Here is a 21,747-nt window from a genome sequence, read left to right on the forward strand (position 1 = left end):
TACAGGACATGAGTTTCCATCTGCTGTTGGAGACTAATGATTTATTGGCAAGCACCACGGAAATGGAGTAAAATGGCTTCAAAATTCACGAAATCATTGATTTATCATATCAAAACACCTAAAGCAAACAGCATCAGTGGTTAAACAGCAATCCTGGCGTTTTTGCTGCTGAAAAGTAATGCAACCACACTTCTGAAAAGAGATGACTGGACGAAAGTTAATAGTGCTTTTCACAGATAGCACAGGTAGAGGTTACCAATAATCATTAGATTATTACACTGCCACTCATTAACCTTCACTATTTTTTAAACTAGCTGTGCATAGGTAGGAGTCAGCACACTTCCATTAAATATGTGAAGAAACGACACACACCAGTGACTACAAAAAAGTTTGTGCAGGACAGAACACGCTAACCACAGGTGCTCTGTTGCCAAATTCAGTCAGTAACAACTCATTTGGCTCATGGTGACCAGCTCCAGAGTGTGAAAAGGCAACTCTGACTTCAGGACAGCTGACAACGGTGCAGTGGCTTGTCGTGTGTTACTACCTCCACTCTCAGAGGTTACAGAGCATCCATCATACCTGCTCCTACCTCAGTACAGTCCTTCCCATGACGTTAGCAATGCAAAGGTCATTTTGACCATTAGCTATAAAGCAGGTGTTGGTCCATGCCCACGTTACCTCTTTCCGTACATTCAAAAGCATGGGTGCAAATCCTTCAAGTATTAATGCTTCAGATTTCACATTAAATTACGTGTGAGCATGTCAGCAGCAGGATTAATAGAAGCTTTGCCTGTAGAACATTCTCATGAGCATTACTGGGATTTTAACTCCTGCCAAGCCTAAAATGAGCTTTTTCCTATGCCAAATAAATGTAGCAGAGGGAGTCATTACTACACTTGATGATTAACTTTTAAGAATCTTGTTTGCACCATCATTAAGGACTTTATGAAAAGAAAACATACACTGACAGTCACACACTGAAGAGGTTCTGCCTCAAAGTTTGCTGAGGAAACTGATAATTACTGCGAATTTCCAGCCTTGAATGCTAACAAAGGCTACAAACTTTGATGTTTTTGATATTACAGAAAAGCAGAACTGTAAAATTATACGAACACAGTAGTCAGAAGCAAGACAAAATATACGTGCTTCCTTAAGGCTTAACAGTAAAACACCACGACTTTCTCAGCAAAGCTGACCTCTGAGCACAACAGCAGCTATTCATATCTAATCTCATATCAGAAACCGATACCCCAGAACCTTCACAGCTTACAGATTTCAAATGTCACCCTCAAAAATGAGGTTATGCTCAGTTGTATGCAAAAATGAATTATAGCCTAGGGAGATCTGACAGAGAACTTGATGGCAACTAACATTTTTAATTGTGAAATGCATTCAGTAGAGGTGCTCATGTTAACAGCTGTTTCCCTGCATCCCTTGATAACTGTGAGTCTGGAAGCTGTAAGTGTCTGCTGCGGTTTCACACCAATGGGCTCAGCACCACCATGCCACTCTCACTCTCCCTACACAACAGAACAGGGTGGGGGGGGGGGGGGGGGGAGTGGAGGGGGAATGTGATATTAAAAAGAAGCTCATGGGTTGAAATAAGGACAGCGAGATCGCTCACCAATCACTGTCACTGACAAAACAGACTCAACACAAGACATTAATGTAATTTGTTCCCTATTGATAACAAACAGACTGTAACAGTGAGAAGCTAAAAGAGAACTAAAAACACCTTCCCCACATCCACCCTCTTCTACCTTCTCTCACCAAACAACACAGGGGAACAGGGAATCGGGGCTGCGGTCAGTCCTGGTCCCTTCGTCTCCGCCGCTCCCTCACGGTCCCTCCCTGCCCCTGCTCCCCGTGGGGTCCCTCCCATGGATGCCATCCTTCCCCAACTGAGCCTGCAGGGCCTGCCCACAGGCAGCAGCTCTCCAAGCACTGCTCCCACACGGCTCCGTCCCACGGGGTCCATCCATCCATCCCCCAGGAGCAAACTGCTCCAGCACGGGTCCCCCACGGGGGGCAGCTCCCCCCAGACCCCCTGCTCCTGTGTGGGCTCCTCTCCACGGGCTGCAGCTCCGGCCCGGGGCCTGCTCCTGCGGGGGCTCTCCATGGGCCGCAGCCTCCTCCAGGCCACATTCAAAACCTTGCCACGTAAACCCGATACCACATCACACCACCAGAAGGAATGGAAACAAAAAAAAAGAGAATGGCCTAGAGACAGCCAGGTCCTTGCTAAATGTCTCAGGACAGATAAAGAAAGAACTTAAGAATGTATCGCCATCGTCTACATGGCAATTGCCATTCTGAAACTCAAAACACCCTTCTCTTCCAAAGCACAATTGATAGAGCAAGAAATAAACCTCATTTCCCATACTGCCTGAAAAAATAAATGGGCCATTTCTATAATTCTCTTCGTTTTTTGTTCCACACTAATTCAAATCAGTTAAACTTTTAAGTTCCAAGTTCTCTGTGGATACATTCATTTCCTAAATTTCAGGTGTCATGTGGGTGATTTCATGAAATAGTTTAATCAGATTTTTTCTGTGTGTTAAAATAAGTGCAGGTTTTATATTGCAAACAAAATGTTTCTTGCTAAGTATTAGTTTCCTTTTCACTTTCTCCTTCCCCTATTTTTTTTTTTCTGATTGGTTTTGCTAGCTTTAAGCTACTGGAAAATTACATAGCATCAAATCAAACACTGTCCGAGTACTAAATTGTGACTTTAATTTTATGTATTTGTGACTAAGGGAACCTAGTCTTACATTCTTCTTTCTAGCCGAATATTTAGGCTTTAAGAAGGTGTTTTTTTGTTGTTTTTTTTTTTTGTGTGTGTGTGGTTTTTTTTTTTTAATAGATCAAAAGCCATTCAATTTTCCAAGAGTATGAGCTTGCACTGAGAAATTAAGCCTACTGACAGTCAGCTTGTTTTTCTTATGTAGCTTTGGCATATCTCTTAGAAGTTGTCCACAGTATCCAGAGGTATATAGACCACAAGCTGACTATCTGTATTGCAGATTAACAACCATTCATTAGATGTTTTGCTATTGCTTTTCTACAGAGAAAGTCTAAACAATGTTTTTCATTATTTTTGTTGCTACGAAACCTGTCGTTTGTTGGCCTGGTTGCTCATGGTCCTCACTTACTGAGATAGATTCTAAATAGCAGGTTTCATTTAAGCTTCCTTGTTCTTGAAGACTGCAGACATATTTCTGCTAGGTAAAATGCTTATCATCTTTAACAAAAGATTCAACATTCAGTAACACAAGAAACTGTGTAACAGTTTGCGTGCAAGTGTCTGAGAAGTCCACTGAAAAGTTCAGCTGACACTGCATACCTCAAGGCACAACACAATCCGCTCTCTATTGAACCCAGATTTCCATGACTCCCTTTTCACAAAGCCCAAAATTAATTTATTCTGCAGAAAAAAATAAAATAAAAATATATAAATATAGGTACTAGGTACCTATGTTCAAAAAACTCCTCTATCTTTCCAGAATGAGGGGATCCAAGCATTTTACTGTTGGCACCTTTGAGCAAGGGCACTTGCTCAAAAACATCCGATTAGGTTGTAAGTTTTTTAAATTCTAACATGCTTTGAAAGACTGGTAGCACATCCAAAATTTAAGCGACAGCCAACAGTTATGCAATTTCACTACAGTTGACCCCCTCCATTAAGACTTCTAGCAAAACACTGTCACACTGTGGGTCCTCTTGGATGATGTGAAGTGACATCACTCTTCAGCAGAAAAAAGCCCTTGCTCAAGTATCTTTTTGTTAACATGAAACAAGGAATTCAAATATTAATATTTGAGAACACTTCCCAAAATAAACCTTTTGCAAGGCAAGGTCATATACAAGAAGTAAGCTAAAAAGTCAGATATTATCACTGTAGCATACATGAGATGCTTCATATTGTTGATGTATACTTATTTTCACCACGCTACTCCTGATACTGCTGCTTACTACTGCTCAGGATATGCAAACAGGTTGTTTCATTCTGCCTTTTACAGGATTTTTTTTTTTTTTTTTTTTTAAGATTTCCTATGGGAATCTTTCCTGTCTGACATTAGCAAGGTTTCACGGGACACTTCCATGAGAAAGTCAAGAGTCTTCCTTAGAAAAGCATGTCCTATACACAACCGGTTTAGATCCTCACAAAGAGCTGACCTGGATTGCCGACTAACAATTTCTCACACCACTCTGTGGGTAATAGGTCTTTCCAACCAAGGCCTGGAACTTTTCTGTGGCATTTATTCACTGCCTAACGCTTAGGTATGTTTCCAGCTCTCACAGGCATATGTTATTAGGATTAACCTCCCTGATATGTGTCAGCGCAGTCATCAGCTCCGTGCCTGAGAAGCAGTGCAAAAGCGTGGCTTCAACTGCTTCACTTCCAAGGAACACAGAAACTGCAAAGAAAGGAGATGGTGACTACGGCTATGCTGCCTAGCAGAGCGCTACACCAGCTCCTGGGGTACACCGAAGTTTCTGGTAAAAGACAGGCTCAGGAAGCCAAGAAAAGTATCACAATGGACCCAAGAAAAGGCCCTTACTGGAAGAATACAAGAGCAACAGTTAAAATACAAAACAATTTACTTACCAGGAAGACTTGAAAAGTCTTCAGCAACCCCAACATAAAAGATGAGAGCACTGTCTCCTGAGACTCACAAGCACTACAATAATGATTTTCCAGCCACTTGCAGAAACTGAGATTTGAACCCCTCTGTGGAAGTCTGCAACACATACAGCTTCTACCACCTTCAGCGTAAGCACCTTATGCTTATGGAACTCATCAAGTAATTTTCTCCTACCTCTAAGCCACCTCATTAAGCTTGCAGGGTGACAAACACATTTAATAAACGTATTATCTTCCTGGCTCTTTAACAGGTTTACTCCTCACTGAGCAAGCAGTGGCAGCACAGCTCACAGGGCACCCAGCCACTCACCTTCTCCACAACTTCACCAGGACAACCCCAGACGCATGTAGAAACCCCCAAAGGATCACCCCAGGAAGAGATTCTGCCATCACATTACAAGAGGGGTATCCTCTGCTTTCTCCTCAGCTAGTCAGTGTAATATGGCTGACAGGAGCAATGCTTCACCAACAGGAGGTACAGGTGAAGACATGACAGGCTCCACCACCACACAGGGCCTTGCTCCATGACTTTGAGTGCTGGGTGGAGATAAGTTTTAAGAGCAACAAGCACCAGGATCCACTGCCTCACGGTCAGTGAACCCCAGGGCCTGCTCTGGGACACCCCTTGCCACCTACAGTTTTAGAAAGGTTTACAAAATAAATATTTGGACCACCCTCACTGACTGGGCCAAAGGCACCACTAAAAACAGGGCTGGGCCATGCTCTTCATGCAAAAGCCCCATAAAATAAAAATCCTGTTGTGTTCTAGCCTTTGCCCCCAGTAGCTTTGAAATTTAGACAAACAAGATTATGAGATCTTAAAAGTGATCCATTAAAGAGGACAAAGCAAACACTTCAAAGCATTAACTGCATCAATCTGAAAGAAATGGACAAAATACAAATCTCTTTCCTGCAATAAGGAGGCCATCAGCACCACAGAGGAGCATGGGTTTGTTTCTGCTATCAGTCTGCCAAATTTAAACGGAAAACACTGAATAAAAATGCTAAGAGAATACAAAAAAAAAAAAAAAAGTAACTCAATATTTTGAATTGTAGTCCAAAAGAGAAAATTTTGTGACATAAACATGAGTGAGCTACCTCTTACAGAAATGGTTTACTGTGAAAATTGTGTCCCTGAGACTGCAGAAGTCTGCAGGGGGATAAGGCAAACCTACAGGCCTGGAAGTCAAGGATCAGTCGAGCCTTGCAGAGAAGACCACAGACAAGATACGGTTTGGGCAGCATCTAGGGCCTGGAGCACAGACCTCTGCTCAGACTCTCTGCCCATGCAGCAGGTGTTCTTCTTCAACCACAACTTGAGGAAGATTGTGTAAAAATACCTCAATTTTCTACCTGCACAATAAACAACTGCTGATTAGCTGGATTCATGTTCAGCACCGAAGACGACACTGTAATAAAAGAACAGAGTAACCACAGCTTACTTGGGCATATGATGGTCCACACAGCAATGACCACAAGTAAAGGAAACAAAAAGTTAAATATCCAGATAATTTAATTTTCTTGTTACATGCAGAGAAATAGGCATTGTGAGGGAGGAAGGAAATAACTCATTCCCAGGCTGTTTTTGCAGCAGTGCTTTGCTGCTTCGGGAGGGATCCACAAGCACCATCAAACGCCGTTCCTCTCGAGCTCCTCCCTATTTAGGCAAAGGCTGTCACTGCCACCCCAGTTTACCTCAAATGAAATCACATTCCAGCATCCCGGAGACTGCACCACTTCATCCATTCACAGGGAAGTATCAGCTTATGGTTCAGAGCTTTCCTTTACCACCACGGGCTCATGAGATGTTCTCATATCCTTACCCCTACGGCTGCTTTCTGCAGCTTCTCGGAGCAGTGTGAAGCTGCTCCTATTTACAAGTGGTAGTGCTGACAACAGGCTCCGAGCTGCAGGATGAATACGAGAACGCTAGTCTGGTTTTCTTTGCTGCAGGTTAGGAAAGCTCTAGAAACAAGGCAGACTGTAACTCCAGCTGAGGATTATTTATACTTGTGTCTTAGCAGACATTTTATCTTTTTAACATACGGGCCAGGCGCTATTATAAATCAAGTTTCAAGGAAGCTGATAATTTACTCAGTACAGGAAAAAAAACATCACCACCAGCAGCAAAAGATGTTTTCAGATGTTGAGTATTATTTGGTCCAAACTGATGCTGACTGGACATGAGAAGCACCTGGTTTGTGGTATTTCTGCAGATAGTTTTTCCGTTTTTTTTTTTTTTCCTCCCTATTTGTTAAGGTTCTATGTTTGGCAAAACATAAACACAGAAAGCACAAAAATAAAGTATTTCCATGGGTCTAAAAATCCTAGACTGCAAAGTGGCAATAATTTCTGCATTCATGGGAAAAAGCAAGAGTCAGAATAAACTGAGTGAATTTATTTAATCGTAACCACATTAAGCTATTCATCTCTGTGGCAGAATGTCCTGGACTTCATAGCAAACATCTCTCTATGTGAATGGATAGAAACATTTGCTCACATAAGCTGGTTAAATGTGATTCAGCCCAGATGTCCAAAAGGCTTAGCAGTCTTTGTTGTGAGATGTTTGCAAAACATCAAAAAAGAATAACAGACACAAATACATGACAAAGTGCCTGTCCAGCGGACGTGCAAGGCCTGCAGTTCGACAAGGCTATTTTTGGTAATATGTACTGATAAAACTTATTCGTGTACTGTAACTGTAGTTATACAATATTCCATTCTTCTCCAAAGAAAAGGTAAAAACGGTCCAACTTGGACTGTAAAGGGAGGTCCTCATTAAGGTCCCCTCTCTCCCCTATGCAGTGCTGCTGTACCCATCATTAATAGGGAAACAGCAAAGAAATGAGCTATGTAAAACACTGACAATCTGACATGCTGGAAGATACCTGACACACCACACTGCAGTGGAAAGCATTGCACTTAAAGCTTTGATACAGACCCTCAGGTCCAACAAAGGTATGCCAGCATAACTCTCATTAGGTTATCTTACACACAGCGGCAGGTACTAGGTAACTAGGGCCTGAATTATATTTACAGTGGGTCCACTAACCTAATTCTCTCTGAATAGTAGTGCTGTTCAGCACCTCCTAGCACCACGCGGAGAACACATACAAGGGATAACATTTTACAAGTAGGTACTATATACGTATAAAAATCATTAGAAGTTGTGATAAGATCATGCAGGGAAAAACTCAGAGCAAGAACAGGAACACACTAGTAATTCATCCTTCCAAAACCAAGGTCATTTTCTTCTCTCATTGTGGAATGTATTGATTCTAATTAAGCACAAGTTTTCCTGCAGCAACAGTGGTTAATATGTCTGGTTCAGACAGTTTCTGTAACGTATATACGCTGCTGGTTTACCTTTAAAAAGCAACTTGGGAAAAAAAACACAGACTTGTTCTATTATACAAACATGTTTTTCTGTCAGCACACATGTACAGATTTCTACACGACTATTACACAAAAGTGTTTGCTTCAGTATGATGAGACAAACTGATCCCAAACCACTGCCATAAATAAAGGTTTTTCCCACACACAGTGATCTCACAGTGTATGCATTTCAATGTCACAGGCCCAGATTACCTGCTGGAGGCATCTTAACAGACTATAGACCTAAAACCAGCCAGGCAGCTTGGTTAGAGCCCAAATCCTCCCCGGGACAGAGTATTTACCAATAGACAATCCACAACACAGGAGTTCAGCCTACCAGCATCAGACCCTGTGAGTCTCCTCGTGCTACTGAGATGGGCTAAAACTTAATCTGTAACAGAGGCATTTCACAGGTGAAAGAATGAACATGCAATAATCAATACCAATAAACTCTACCACAACAGCGCAACACTCTCTTCCCTATTACCAGGTTTACTGCCTCCAAATATAATTTAAAATAATTAAGTAAATAAAGGAAACACACAACCCTGATAGGGCTTAACAGGTAAAACTTTCTCTCATCTCTAACTTCCCATCCTCAAGAACCAAAAACTCCAGCTTCATATTCTTCTCCTTAAATCCATCCCCATCTTTAAAGTCCAACACACCTTCTTCCATTTTTAGCAGGCTATTCAACCTCAAACCCAATATATGATAACTCATGCGTACTTGCCTTGAAGCAAAACTCTGAGGTTTGTGTTTTAATTTTAGGGTGGGTAGAAATCAAGGAAACTATATCTAGTTATAGCTTAGGTCCAAGCTTTGAGGACCCAGGAGTTGACTCGATGATCCTTGTGGGTGCCTTCCAACTTGTATAGTCTATGATCCTAATTTCCTCATAACGTTTATTTTGACCTTTGATCACATAACACAACTTTGATCCACACAACAACACCGAACCCCGGAATAAACAGACCCTTTGAAATGCTACTGCTAGGAGTCTTTTATTAGATGGGAGAGAAACTTTCTGGACATCACTCTCCTTCACAGCTTATTTATAAATAGAGCTAGTTACACATGCAGTTTTTGTTAATTCTCTGGAGAAGGCAAAAACACAAAACAAACCACACAATTTTATGGCAAACAACAAAACTACATGAAAATGTTCAGGACTGAGAAGCAAAAAACAAAGCAAGAGTTTCCCTGCCCAGTATTTAAAATACATGTAGAAAATGTGATGATTAAATATTAAATCTTCTGTCCTAGTTTGTGCCTATCAGCTTATGAAGTGGAGGCTACACCCTACTTCATTTTTTTTTTTTTTTTTAAGGTACTTGGACTGATCACTTTAAATAAAATTGATAAAAATATTCTTACTACCTGCCACAAACTTGGAATTGCAATGTAAAAGTAGTTGCTTTGGCCAATATTCTCCCAGAAGCAGAATCTGCTCTCCTTGCTCCTAAAGAGAATTTAATGAAGCCATCTGCTCACAGCTGAGCTAAATGTGCTCCTGCAAAAACATCCTGCATTCTTTATGTTCCCTTTTACAGTTCAAAGCCTGGCTAGCATCCCAAGGCTACAACCTTTGCAAGCAGCAAAGCAAAAAGCAGAAAAAACATTACTGAAAACGCTGTGCTCATACGTACGTGAAGGTACTTCAGTATCTGCACATACATCTCATATCGCGTATCATTGACAAGAAGTCTGGTAATATTTAGTTTCAAAGAAAGGAGATAAAACAGAAAATTGCAACGTGCAGAACTGAAGCTTGCAGTGCTTGCTTTTGTTGTAATTGAGTTTATGTTACTTGGTAAAGTAAACAAACACGTCAAATCATTGAAGCTATTTAACTGATCCACGATGTTAAAATGCCTCTTACACTACAGTACCACATAAGCTTAACAAAGAAGTGAAAAATGCATGTTCGTTCATTTTCCAAAAGCTCTATCCAACCCATCTGCAAAATACCAGCCCAAAGATACAGATTGAAAGAAAAACTGCTGTAGGGACCACAGGAAAGGGCTCTCATACGAGTGAACACACACCTTCCGTGACCACACTCAGCCAATAGGCTGAACATCAGCACCATCTGCCCCCTGTGTGGGCGTGAGGGACAGGAAGAGGCGAACACACACACAGACAACCTGAGCACAGGGACGTCTCCTGCATGAAGTCATTGCTTTTACACACGGACAGGTAACAGATACCCACTCTAACATTTTGATACTTACACGTATGCTTTTCCAATTTCCTGTCTGTCAGCACCCATTTGGCAGCAGACTTAAAAGATGACTTTTCAAGGTGATATACTACTGCGTACGATCAGCTTCTGCTGCACCTGGCAGTATAAATAAACGTAAGTGTGTTTTTCCAACTGGAAAACACACAGGTTACATACAATGCAAGTTCAAAAAGGAAAAATTCTGTTGCAAGGTATTTCCAATAAGAGTCCAAAATTAATAGTGTGCTGCAGGTCATCTGGGGACAGAATGTACATTCACCACAACGCCAAGCACAACGGAGCCTTCAATTTAGCCCGGTGCTTCTAGATCACTTTTCCACACAACTGATCATTGTGTACAGCTACAAACAAAACACCACCACCAGAAACCTCAAGAAAATTATGAGTGGTATAATGGAGTGTAAAAACAGAATTGTATTTGTAAGGGAGCAGACTCTAAAAACACAAAACAAGCAGAAGCATCGTGCAGCGTTTTGGGTTTCATGGCGTCTATGGCAAGACTTTGCAGTAGGTAGGGGGACAAGAAAGGGAGAAGATTCCCTGTTCCCAATGGGTTTTATGACATAAGTTTTCAAAAGGCATAGCTTCTCAGTAGGAGCTATATCTAACATACTAGACTGGCTATTCAAAACTTCATTAATAACCTGTAGCCAGCCATATTCACAGCAGTAGCACGGAACAGGCAAAATCAAAGTGAAACTGCTATTAAAATACAGCAAAGTTCCACACTGAAATGTGAGCATGAACAGCTACTCTGCTCCTGCAGCACTGAATGACAAAATCCCAGTTCTGTGATCACACTTTAGAAAATTTGTGTCAAGTTGCTGTTCACAAAGCCAAGCTTCCTTCAGCATTAAAAAAAAAAAAAAAAGAAACTGAAATATGATCACAATTTACATTTTTTTCTCCCAGATTTTTTTATAATAAAAACTCGTCTTGTATTCATTTAAAAAAAAAAAAAAAGTGTGAATTCCAAATTTAGCCTTTTCACATTCAGAGAGCAACAAAGGCAAGGCTGTCATTTTTGGACTTTGCAGCAGTGAGAAGCAGAAGCAGAGATGGTACCACAGAGACTCAGACATCATTTTTTATCCAGTGCCAGGATTCTCCAAAAGCAAGCGTGCTGCTACAGTCACGGGCATAGCTAACTCATCTGAAACAGGATCTGTCTGACAGAGACAGCTCCTAAAGTAGGCCAAGGTTACCGGAGGGACTGTATCACCAAAACGCAGCTTCGACAAGAAGCCAGTTCTTCAGTTGCGAGTGGTGCCACTTCCTCATCCTGCATGGTTATACAATTAAAACAGGAGGTTCATTAAAAGCAAAGCAGAAAACACCAGCGTGGTGCCACAGGTGTTGAAGATACACAGCATTTCATGCTTGGAGAAGGCAAAACCACCCTGTAATTCAGACAAGAACGGTGTAAGGAGGTTGTTTACTACTTCCATTGATTTAAAACAGGAGCACGCACCTCACCTCCTCTGCACTGGCATGTTAAATTGTGCCCGGACTGCGAAATAACCAACCCGCTCCAGCCTCGCCCTCTGTGGTAAGGTGCATCTGGCAGACTGACAGCAGCACAGGCCTTGCTGCAAATCTTTCGGACGCTGGCGCTGCCAGTGCATCCATCACATGCCCCCTTTCCGTGAAGCTGCCTGTAATTTTTCCTGCCTTCAGACCATAAAACTGGCAGCCAAAACCACCTCCCATCACTGCCTGAAAGAGAAGCAAACAACCTTCCCACCAAAGGTGGCAGAGGAGCCTGTGCTCAGCTGCCCATGGCCATGTAGTGAACTGCCTTTCAGCGGCACCTTCACTCACCCTTTTCCTCTCCTTACAGCATGGGAGGTGCCCGGCATCCCCCCTGCTGCAGTGCCACTCAAACCCCAGGTACATAAAGCTGGCATCCTCCAGTAATGCAGCAAAGGCAGAAACACTGCTGCCCCCCAAACACAACTTCTTTTTACCAAGGTTTTAACTGAAAGCAGGGCAGCAGGAACCCATCCTGTTACTTGTTCCAGCACCTCTCTGATCCGAGAAGATTTGCAGGGAATCTTTCTGGGATACATAGAAAAAACACGAAAAGCAAAAGCACATGTATTTTTCAGGCTAGTGCTAGAATCACATCTCTGCAGGCAATTTTTTCTCCTTGTTGGCTTGTCTCTGATCTGTGTTACCAAGAATTAAAGAGGTCATGAACTAACAAGCAACTGCTTGAAGTTCGCTCAGCAGGGAAAGCCCCAAAGCTCACTTGCTTGAAGTGTGGCGGGCAGGAGAGGGAAGAGACTTTGAACAAACATTAGCAGAACATTAATGAAGATGCAGAGACTTGCCAACAGCAGACATGATCTCCTCTCCACCTCCACAGCCAGGGGCAGAACGTCGTCGCCTGAGGGACCAGACGAACAGGACCAGACAGAAAAACTCAGAGGAGACTCATACAACCACCAAGCTGACAGTGTCTGGAACGACACTCCGATAGCAGAAAATATGTAACTCATACACCACGCTCAGGGATTGAAAAAGCTCTGTGTGCACGTAGCTGTCTTACCTTGTTCTCAGAGATACAGGAAAACATGAAATTTAACACTTTGTGTTGGATCAAAAATTTTATCCTGCTGAGAAACTGAGCCATTTGGTTTTCTGGGCAGAAGTGGAAGTTGTGAGGTGCTACTCTTCTGCCAGGTCAGTACCTGAATGCAGCTCACTGATTTAATATTAGCATGAGGAAACATGTAAGAACTCATTTACCTGCAAATTTTCAAGAAAAATATGCCCCATGTCTTTAACAGTGCAGAAGTGCGGTTTTGGACAGCACTGAGGTTTTGACTAAAATTCTGCCAGCCGGGGAAAATAAAAGGGTGGAAGCGACCAGAGCAGCTGCTGTCACTGAACAAAGCGCCTGTAGGTACCCATCAAGCTCCTTGCAGGTTTGTGTTTCTGCTGACCCCCGTCCTGCTGCCAGTATGAGGCTACCCAGGTCTGCACGTCAGCGTCCTCCTGGCGCTGGCACGGAGGCTTGACAAGAAGTCAGAAGCGTGCTTGCAACTCACAGCATGCAGGAGGCTGATCCACCTCCCTGATGCTCCTGCCAACAGCGTGAGAGCCCGGCCAAACGCCAGCCGAGAGGCGCAGAGGGTGGCTGGGGGACACAGGCTCTGAGAGCCTCATGTCAGGGCTCCTGTCCCTCCACAAGTACCCTTGCAGCCCCTTCCAGCGAGCTGCAGCCCCATGCCCAGTGCCTCCTGAGCCCTCCCTGCAGTTACGTACAGTGATGCCCAACCTTCATCGCACCATTCCCACCAAGAGCTGCTCACAGAGGGTCACGAAGCCCTCTGAAGTCTTTGGTACCCTTCAGTTCCCATGCTGATGTGCCCCAGCAGGGCCACAGGGCTGCAAAACAGTGAGCAGCAGCACCCAGAAGGACCACTGAAGTGGAAGAGAGGCTCACGTCACCTGGGCAGAAGCCTGCTTGATGACTTTTATCTATCTTCTGACTTCCCAGTGCTAAAAGCCATTTGAATGCTGTAAGATAGAGCAGAGAAACCCCTGAACCACAAGTTTAGCGAGTACAATTTCTGCCACAGGTTGGTTTCACTGCCTGGATATCCCAAAAAAGTATGAACAAGCACTTTTTGCATATTTTAGCTTACTTTCCCCATGTTGAATGTACCATAAAGGCTCGTCTTGCAAAACAAAAACAGTCGGAGTGGCAAAAACGCATGCTGCCTGTGCGACAGAGACACAAACAACACAGCCCCAGTTCGGCACAGCTTCAGGCTGCAAAATCAGGGAGCAAAATCCATCCGAAGGGCTCCAGTCTTTGAGGAAACAGTTGGAAACCAACTAATGTTTAACCAAAAACTCCCCGCCTGACCCGCTGCAAGCCAGACCGACGTTCCCATCAGAAGATCCTCACCACAGCAAGGCTGGAGGAGCAGACAGAGCAGTGAGCAGTCGATGACTGCCCTCTCCGGATCAACGAACAGCGACGGACCGAACACAGCGTGTCTGTGGCTGGTGTGCGCAGCTGGCAGGGGCGGCTGCTTTCTTCTAAAACGACGGCCAGAGCACCTCACAGCTGCCAAAGGGATGTTAACATACAACTAAGGCCTTCATGCACATGGGCATTTTATTATTTTTAACCTTTGCTTTTCATGCATCGCACCCCTGCGCAGCGCAGATGCGGTATTTTATTTTACGTATGTCCTGCTCGCTGTAAATACACACTACCAGAGGTTCCCAAAAGGGACAGCGTTACAGGTACGAAATCAAACTTAGATGGGAAAGTCATCTGAGGAAGAACCTGGAGGTCTGTGATCAAAACCCTGGTGGTCTGTGACTAAAACCCTGGTACCCACTCATGTCCCCACGAGGAGAGCTGTTTGCTAAGCCTGTGGCTGGAAAGCGGGGCTCTGGAGCAGCTGAGCCCTAACTCACAGTCCCTAGCTTCAGCCTGAACTGCCTATCAGCAGACTCTGAGGTTACAGCTCTCACGCCACTCTGAAAGATCTTCAAGGCCAAAGATTAAATCTTCACATAAGTTAGCACATCACAGAGCGCTGGGCCTGCTAGCACAGTTCCAATGGACTGCAGCAACAGAGTGTCCATTAATTAAAGCTGACACTTCGTTACCCATCAGTCAGCAGCACATTCAGGAACTATGGCATAATGAAGCCATTGTTAGTCTTTTCTTCACATGTTCATCCGCAGAACAAAAGGTGATGGTTGTAGACAGTCAACAAGGACTTGAATGTCTGCAGGTAGCATTGCTTCTCAAGAACAGGCTCAACAACAAAAGAGACCTCGCACAGAAAGAAGAGCTAAAAAGTTTTAGTTATAAAAAGAAAATAAGACAACACTCTAAAAGCTGTGTGTTACAGTTGTTCAGCACCCTTCCACAAATGCTGCCAGTCAACATCATACCACTCAGCCATTATCATTAGCTAGAAAAGGCAGGACAAAATGCCTCCCAAGGAAGGATAGTTTTCTCTCCTTCCTTTCTCCCAAGTTGTCACATCCAGTGCTCTTCAGACCTACAAACACAATATGACATTTTGACGTCTGAATGTGACACTTACGAGACAAATGTCTCTAAAAATGAGATACACTCTTCCTCAAAAACATTTGTGGTAGGACAGAGTTATCCTTCAGTAAAACGGAATTAACACCAACACACTGCAAAACATTTAGCAGAACAAGAAGCCTTACATAAAAGAGCACAAGGGGGATTTTGAACTTGTGGCAGCGTTCCATGAATTTGTATGACATGTTTAAAAACAAATTGATTCATACTCGTATTGTTTCTAAAGTAAATGTTTCATTAACTACCCTAACTGCAAATAGCAATCAGTTGGCATGCAGCCCAATTCAAAAGAGCAATATAAATGCTTTCTTTCACCCCAATTTTCCTGAAAATAGCAAAACGGAGGAAATGATGTCCAAAGCTGCAGAGATGAGAAAAGATAGGAATGAACCCCTGAACAAAAAGAAAAAACGTGGTAAGGCAGGTAAGGGCCTCTAATGGTAGTGATTTATTCTATTACAGCCTGTTACTGTCAGGTTATGTAATGAGCCCACAAGATTTAGGAATTCATGGAGGGAGAAAGTGTTTTTCAGTTAGCAATATGGATCTGGGTTGGCTCATGTCAAGTGCCTGTAAGTGATAATCTGGAGAAAATGACAGATGGTGACTTTAAACAATGGCTTAAAACTCATTACTTTTTATGGCCTTAAGTTTAAGAAAGAATGCCTTAGCACTATCTTCGAAATAAACCAAAAGAAAATAAAGAGTAGATGTAAGCTATAATTCTCCCAAGTACCAGCCATTCTCTTACACACATACTTTCAGAAGTCTCTGCTTTTAAATTAGGGTACAGATGAAATGATGTATGAAGCTGAAACAGAGGTAGGCAACAACAGCTATGAATTAGAGGGAAGAAAACCCTTGTAAGCAATGAAGTGAAACCACAAAAAACAAATTAATGCATTAAGTACTTGCAGGAAGGAAAACGTAAAAAATAAACATGCAGCTACAAAGCCAAAAGCTGTCACTGAAACTTGGTTTGCCCTCCACAAACCAAGGACAGACAGCACCAGTTTGCCATGGCTCAGATACTACAAAAAACAAACAAACACACAAATGACAGCAGCAGAAAATTGCCTTTGGAGTCCTTGGCCATGGCTTTTAAATCTGTTTTACAAGGCATTCAGACAGTGGCTGTCCAAGACCTCACCTTCTCGATGGAACCAAGCTCAGAGCCATGACTCAGCTCAGCAGCCTCTGGGGGTGTCGAGAGGCAGCTCTTGCAAGGAGCCTGAAGCTTCCAGCAAGCACTTACTCTGCATAATCTATAAAACACATTAATCTCATTGTACAACACCAGGGGCATGGCTCAGGACATCGCTTTGTTCCTTCTCATTCTTTATAAAAAGAAAAAGAAACATTTTCAGCTGTTATCTCAGAACACCAAGATATTTCATTAAATGATGCAAGTTCAGCCACACTGGTGCAGAAGGAGAGCTCCTTGGGTGGGGAAGAAGAAATTAAGCTTTACAGCACTTCTACACCCTTTCGTTGACCACTTCATGTGGGTAAAGAAGCAGAAGTTCTTTTGGTGAAGTACAGATGTAGGAGAAGCTGAGACAGTAACAACAGATTTCTGACGTGGCACAACCTCACGTGTTCCACAAACACAGGTTCTTTTCTTCAGCGTCAGTCCAATTTTCGTTTTCTTAAGAAATAAATAAAAAACCCTCCTCATTTGTCAGCTAAAATATCCACAAAAAAAAGTTTCCAAGAGGAAAGAAAGAAAATGTAACAAGGAAAAACAAAGTTATGCCCTCTGACTCACTGCCTTCTCCCCCCTTCATTCATTACCAGTCAGCAAAGCCCTTCCTTTCACCCGGATCAACCACCACCCTCTTCAGGCAGAGAGGGTCTCAACATCTGCCTCCCAGCTGAGCTTCCCAGCCTTACGTGGACAAGGGCACATCAACAGCGGGGGCACATCCAGGCAGGAGGCACCACCGAAGGGGCCGGGGTCTCCCTGTCCAGCACTGCCTAGCACGGCACGTGCCCCCGGACACAGGAGCCTTGTTCGCCGGTGGGGAGGAGGAGAAAGAGAGAAGACAACAGGCAGAAAAGAAAGGGCATTTTGTTGTCCAGCAGTTACCCTTCTGGTTCAGTGGGTCACTTCTGTTTAGATTTGACTTTCTGAGGATGTAACTGATGCGGTCTCTAGAGGATCACTCAGTGCACCGTGAGAGCACAGGAATTCAAGCTTACGGCTACCACCTGTTCGGAAAAGCTAAGTAACACAGAAAAAATAACTTCTTTAAGAAAAGGATTTGGGAAAAAAGCGTAGCAACACTAAAAGGGAAAAATAAATAAATAAATTTTAATAAAATGCTATGCTGTAAGCAAGCACAGCAAGTCACAGAAACACAATGGCATGGGTCAGCATTTGGAAAAAACACGTAACAGCCTGGACAAAGAACATGCTCAGGTTACCGAGAACACCCTACGAACATCGCTGTAAGGGCACATGCTTGAAAGAAGGTGTTGTGAGAGAGGAAGTTCCACCTCTCCCGGACCGGTGGGAACAAATGCTTCACAAGAGGGTTTGGTTTTCTTTTCTTTTCGGTTTCTTTTTCTGCACCAGACTGAAGGTTAGCCTGGACAAACACTACACTTGGCAAACCAGCCTTTTACTCTGTGTTGCCCAAACCACACCAAATGCATCACTTCAAAACAAACAGAAGGAGTCAGTGAGAGCAAAAACCAAGTTCACCATCCCTGACCACAGCACAGGGCACGCTGGCAGCTTCTTACCAAAGGAAGCCAGGGGTACAGTGGGGCAGGAAACTCAGCAAGGCAGCACACAGGACAGAAAATTGTTTAAAAAAAGGTTAAAGAAAAAAAAAAAAAAAAAAAAAAGGTAAAAATCCATAAATTGCTACAAACAGAGGGCACTACTGCGTGGCACCAGAAGGAGCCTAGGCAGCATCACACCTTTCTCAATCATTAACCAAGGCAGGGGAAAAAAAAAAAACAACATATGCTTCCTTCTGGTAAGTCAGGACACGTTAGCAAGTGCCTGGTTCAGCTCCAGCAGTCCTGAACAAAAGAAAGCATTTCATAGACCAGGTACACCTGCACAGCTTGCTGCCAGGGACGAGCACCCAGGCACAGCGCTGCACGGGCGCAGGAGACGCTGGTGGCCGTCCACCCGTGACCGTGGGCGTCTGTCTGCAACAGGATGTGACAGACACAGAGGCCTGTGGCCTGCCACCAGCTCCGGGCCACAGCAGTGCAGGAGTCCTGGCTCCACAGGCGCTGACACATCAGGAGAAGGAAGGAGGGGACAGAAATGTTCCTGCTGGAGGGGACCGACACGTGTCACCGAGTCCAGCTGGCGGACTGCTTCCAGAGCACACCGTGACGAGCGTTGTCCAAACGCCAGCCTTCAGACGTGGCTGAAGAAGTGAAGGTGACGCACGAGCCCAGCAGCCGTCATCTGACATTAAGAATTCAAGGCACAGCACCAGACAGTTTTATTATTTTATAAAAAGTGTTTTGCTGGATGTTAAACCACGCAACTGATTTATCGGAACCTTAAAAGGGGCCTTATCCCTGCTGAACACATTAACTGATCAATTAGTTCAACAGAAGGGTCAACCCTCTTTTCCCGAGGCAGTTCACACGCTATATCTCCAAATTTTTGCCACCTACAACCTCATCATCAAACACATTTCCTTTATAACTAGAATTAAAAAAGAAATTTACCTGTTACTCAATTCTAGCTTACGAAACACCCACCTGATCTGCACTCGTGACCCATGCACACAAAGCAATGCTACACCCTTCATAAAAGCACATGGTCCCCTGCCAAAGCAAAGGGAAAAGCATTAAAGTCTGAGACATTCATTTTCATGAATTCTTGTGTGAAAGCATGTGATTCCTGTAGTACCTGGAAAGGAAGCTCTCTATATGCCGTTTTGACAGGAAGGAGCCGAGCCACAGCTCACTTTTTAGTTCTTTAAAATTCAAAAATACTTGAATGGAAATGCTTTCACTTTTCACTACTGGAAAAAAAAAAAAAAAAAAAAAAAACTTTTGCAGAAAAATTCATGTATCAGATGAGTCCTCACAAGTTCTAACATTCTTCCCCATAACCAAACCTGATTTCACGGATTAACATATTATTTGAAATGAAAGCAGACTAGAGAATACAAACCTGGCGAACTAGAAGCTTAAAGTGCTAGATAAACACACACTACTTGATTAAGTACATTCTATTCTCCAGGCAGCCTTCAACAAACAGATTCAAGACTCAACCACCCTACAGCATCCTTTCCTTCAGGAAAATGATTAAAGAGAAGCTGCACAGCATTCTGTCCCTGTGATGCAAATTGTGACATAGAAAGGTTTTTGCATATCTAAAAATAAAAATATCTTACTCCTTGATTTGAGGTTACGACCACATTATTAAACAGCTATGGTTTCCAACATTTCTCTCAGAATTTGTCCACCATTCCAAAGCAAACAGTACTACCATATGGGATATATATAGATAGTGTATGATCCTATGAAATACATATCAATCCACAACAGTTAACCATTTTCAAATTCAAACACTAATCTTTGCTTTTGGCCTTCTTACCTAATTAGTTACATGGCATTAAATCAAGTGGACCAGCAAACATCACGGCAACTGTCACGTAAGGGTTACCTGAAGCCAGACAGTTCTGCGGCAAATCAGTGCCTCCCGTATGCAAAGCCATTACTGAATGACTTTTCCCCACTAAAAGCCACGGCTTGCCCAGCATAATTACAATACAGGTTGGAAGTAGCATATTACATCTTGGGAAAACTACTTACCCAGCAGAATGGGAGTTGTGAAAAAGCATCATCCACTTACAGTCACACAGACGCAGAAAATAGTCCCCAACTCATTAGCAGAAAAGCAATTAATCAATGTGAGCTGGTCAGCATTGGAAAATATACCCAAAAGACTGCGCAACAGATCATCCTGACTTTTCTCACCTTACAGACAGCCGTCCTTCTATGATGAAGGTCCATTTTTAAAACAAGACAGCCTACAGAACAAAATGCCACCTCCTGAGAGCAAACAAGACAGTGAAAATCTGGGCCTGAACAAACAAGATCAAACGCCAACCTGAAATTAAAATTGGAGAGTAAACAGAATACATACAGTCAGGTCTATAACTGTCAGCAAAGAGACGTTTTGGTGCCGGATGCTGTTATTAGACCAGGCTGAAGAAGCTGAGGAGCAGAGGAAATCACTGAGCTGAGCTGGGAAGTAAAGACGGCGGCATCAAAAGGAGGACGTCGTGCAACAGGTCTCCTGCACCAAGTCCCCTGCAATTCCTTCCTAAAACTTGGGGGGAGAAAGAAGAAGATAACCTGACAACCTGTCATCACTGAGATTATAATCTCTCGCTCCAGGGAGAGGCGTGGAATGAAAATAACTTTCTTCTTCGGCGACTGCCAAGGAGTATGACCTACAGTTCCACACTAGATAGCAGCTGAAAACAAGCCAATATTTATGAAATATTTTCATCAGCTGAAAGAACCCGTCGCTTCAGCCCAGTCAGATTCAACCCTAATTTGTTGGTGCCCGTTTGCATGCCATGGCTCACCACCACACCGATCACGCCGTGGCTCCCCCAGCGCTCCTCTCCCCAGCAAAACCAGCTCAGGCAGCTCCTGCCCCCGCAGCCGGGCTGGGAGCAGGGCTGCATGGCCCCGCACAGGCCCCACCGCCACTTCCAGGGGTCTGTATAGGGACATGAGAAGGTTAGGCTGGCTCTGCTGGCACTGGAAATGAGGCTGCTGATGGTGAGGAGGAGCTGCCTCCCCAGCGTTACGTGGACTGCCTCAACTGTGCCAAGAGGCAGCAGCACTGCCTCTGCTTAGATTACCTGGAGAGCACCAGAGACTCGAAAATTGGCTGTTTTCTTTCCAACCTACATATGAACACATGCAATTATTGTGGGGACAAGGAAACTATTTCTGCCCGTGGTTGCCAATAGAATCACAGAATCACAGAATTTTCTAGGTTGGAAGAGACCTCAAGGTCATCGAGTCCAACCTCTGACCTAACACTAACAGTCCCCACTAAACCATTTCCCTAAGCTCTACATCTAAACGTCTTTTAAAGACTTCCAGGGATGGTGACTCCACCACTTCCCTGGGCAGCCTGTTCCAATGCCTCACAACCCTTTCAGTGAAGAAGTTCTTCCTAACATCTAACCTAAAACTCCCCTGGCTCAACTTAAGCCCATTCCCCCTCGTCCTGTCACCAGGCACGTGGGAGAACAGGCCAACCCCCACCTCGCTACAGCCTCCTTTAAGGTATCTGTAAAGAGCAATAAGGTCACCCCTGAGCCTCCTCTTCTCCAGGCTGAACAAGCCCAGCTCCCTCAGCCGCTCCTCATAGGACTTGTTCTCCAG

The 21,747-nt window shown here is 43.7% G+C and overlaps 1 protein-coding gene across 7 annotated transcripts in view; it reads right to left on the reverse strand.

Annotated features, from left to right (window-relative positions):
* Window positions 1-21,747, reverse strand: part of SEMA4D (semaphorin 4D) — a 98,018-nt gene that overhangs the window by 53,182 nt on the left and 23,089 nt on the right. The window contains exon 2 of one of the 7 annotated variants that reach the window (XM_082783347.1): window positions 10,258-10,364. The exons of the other annotated variants lie outside the window; for them this stretch is intronic. The gene's annotated coding sequence lies outside the window, so the exon portion shown is untranslated. The remainder of the gene's footprint in view (window positions 1-10,257; window positions 10,365-21,747) is intronic. 7 annotated transcript variants of the gene reach the window in all.

Source organism: Aythya marila, assembly GCF_965140915.1.
Source record: "Aythya marila genome assembly, chromosome: Z".
Taxonomy (NCBI): Eukaryota; Metazoa; Chordata; class Aves; order Anseriformes; family Anatidae; genus Aythya; species Aythya marila.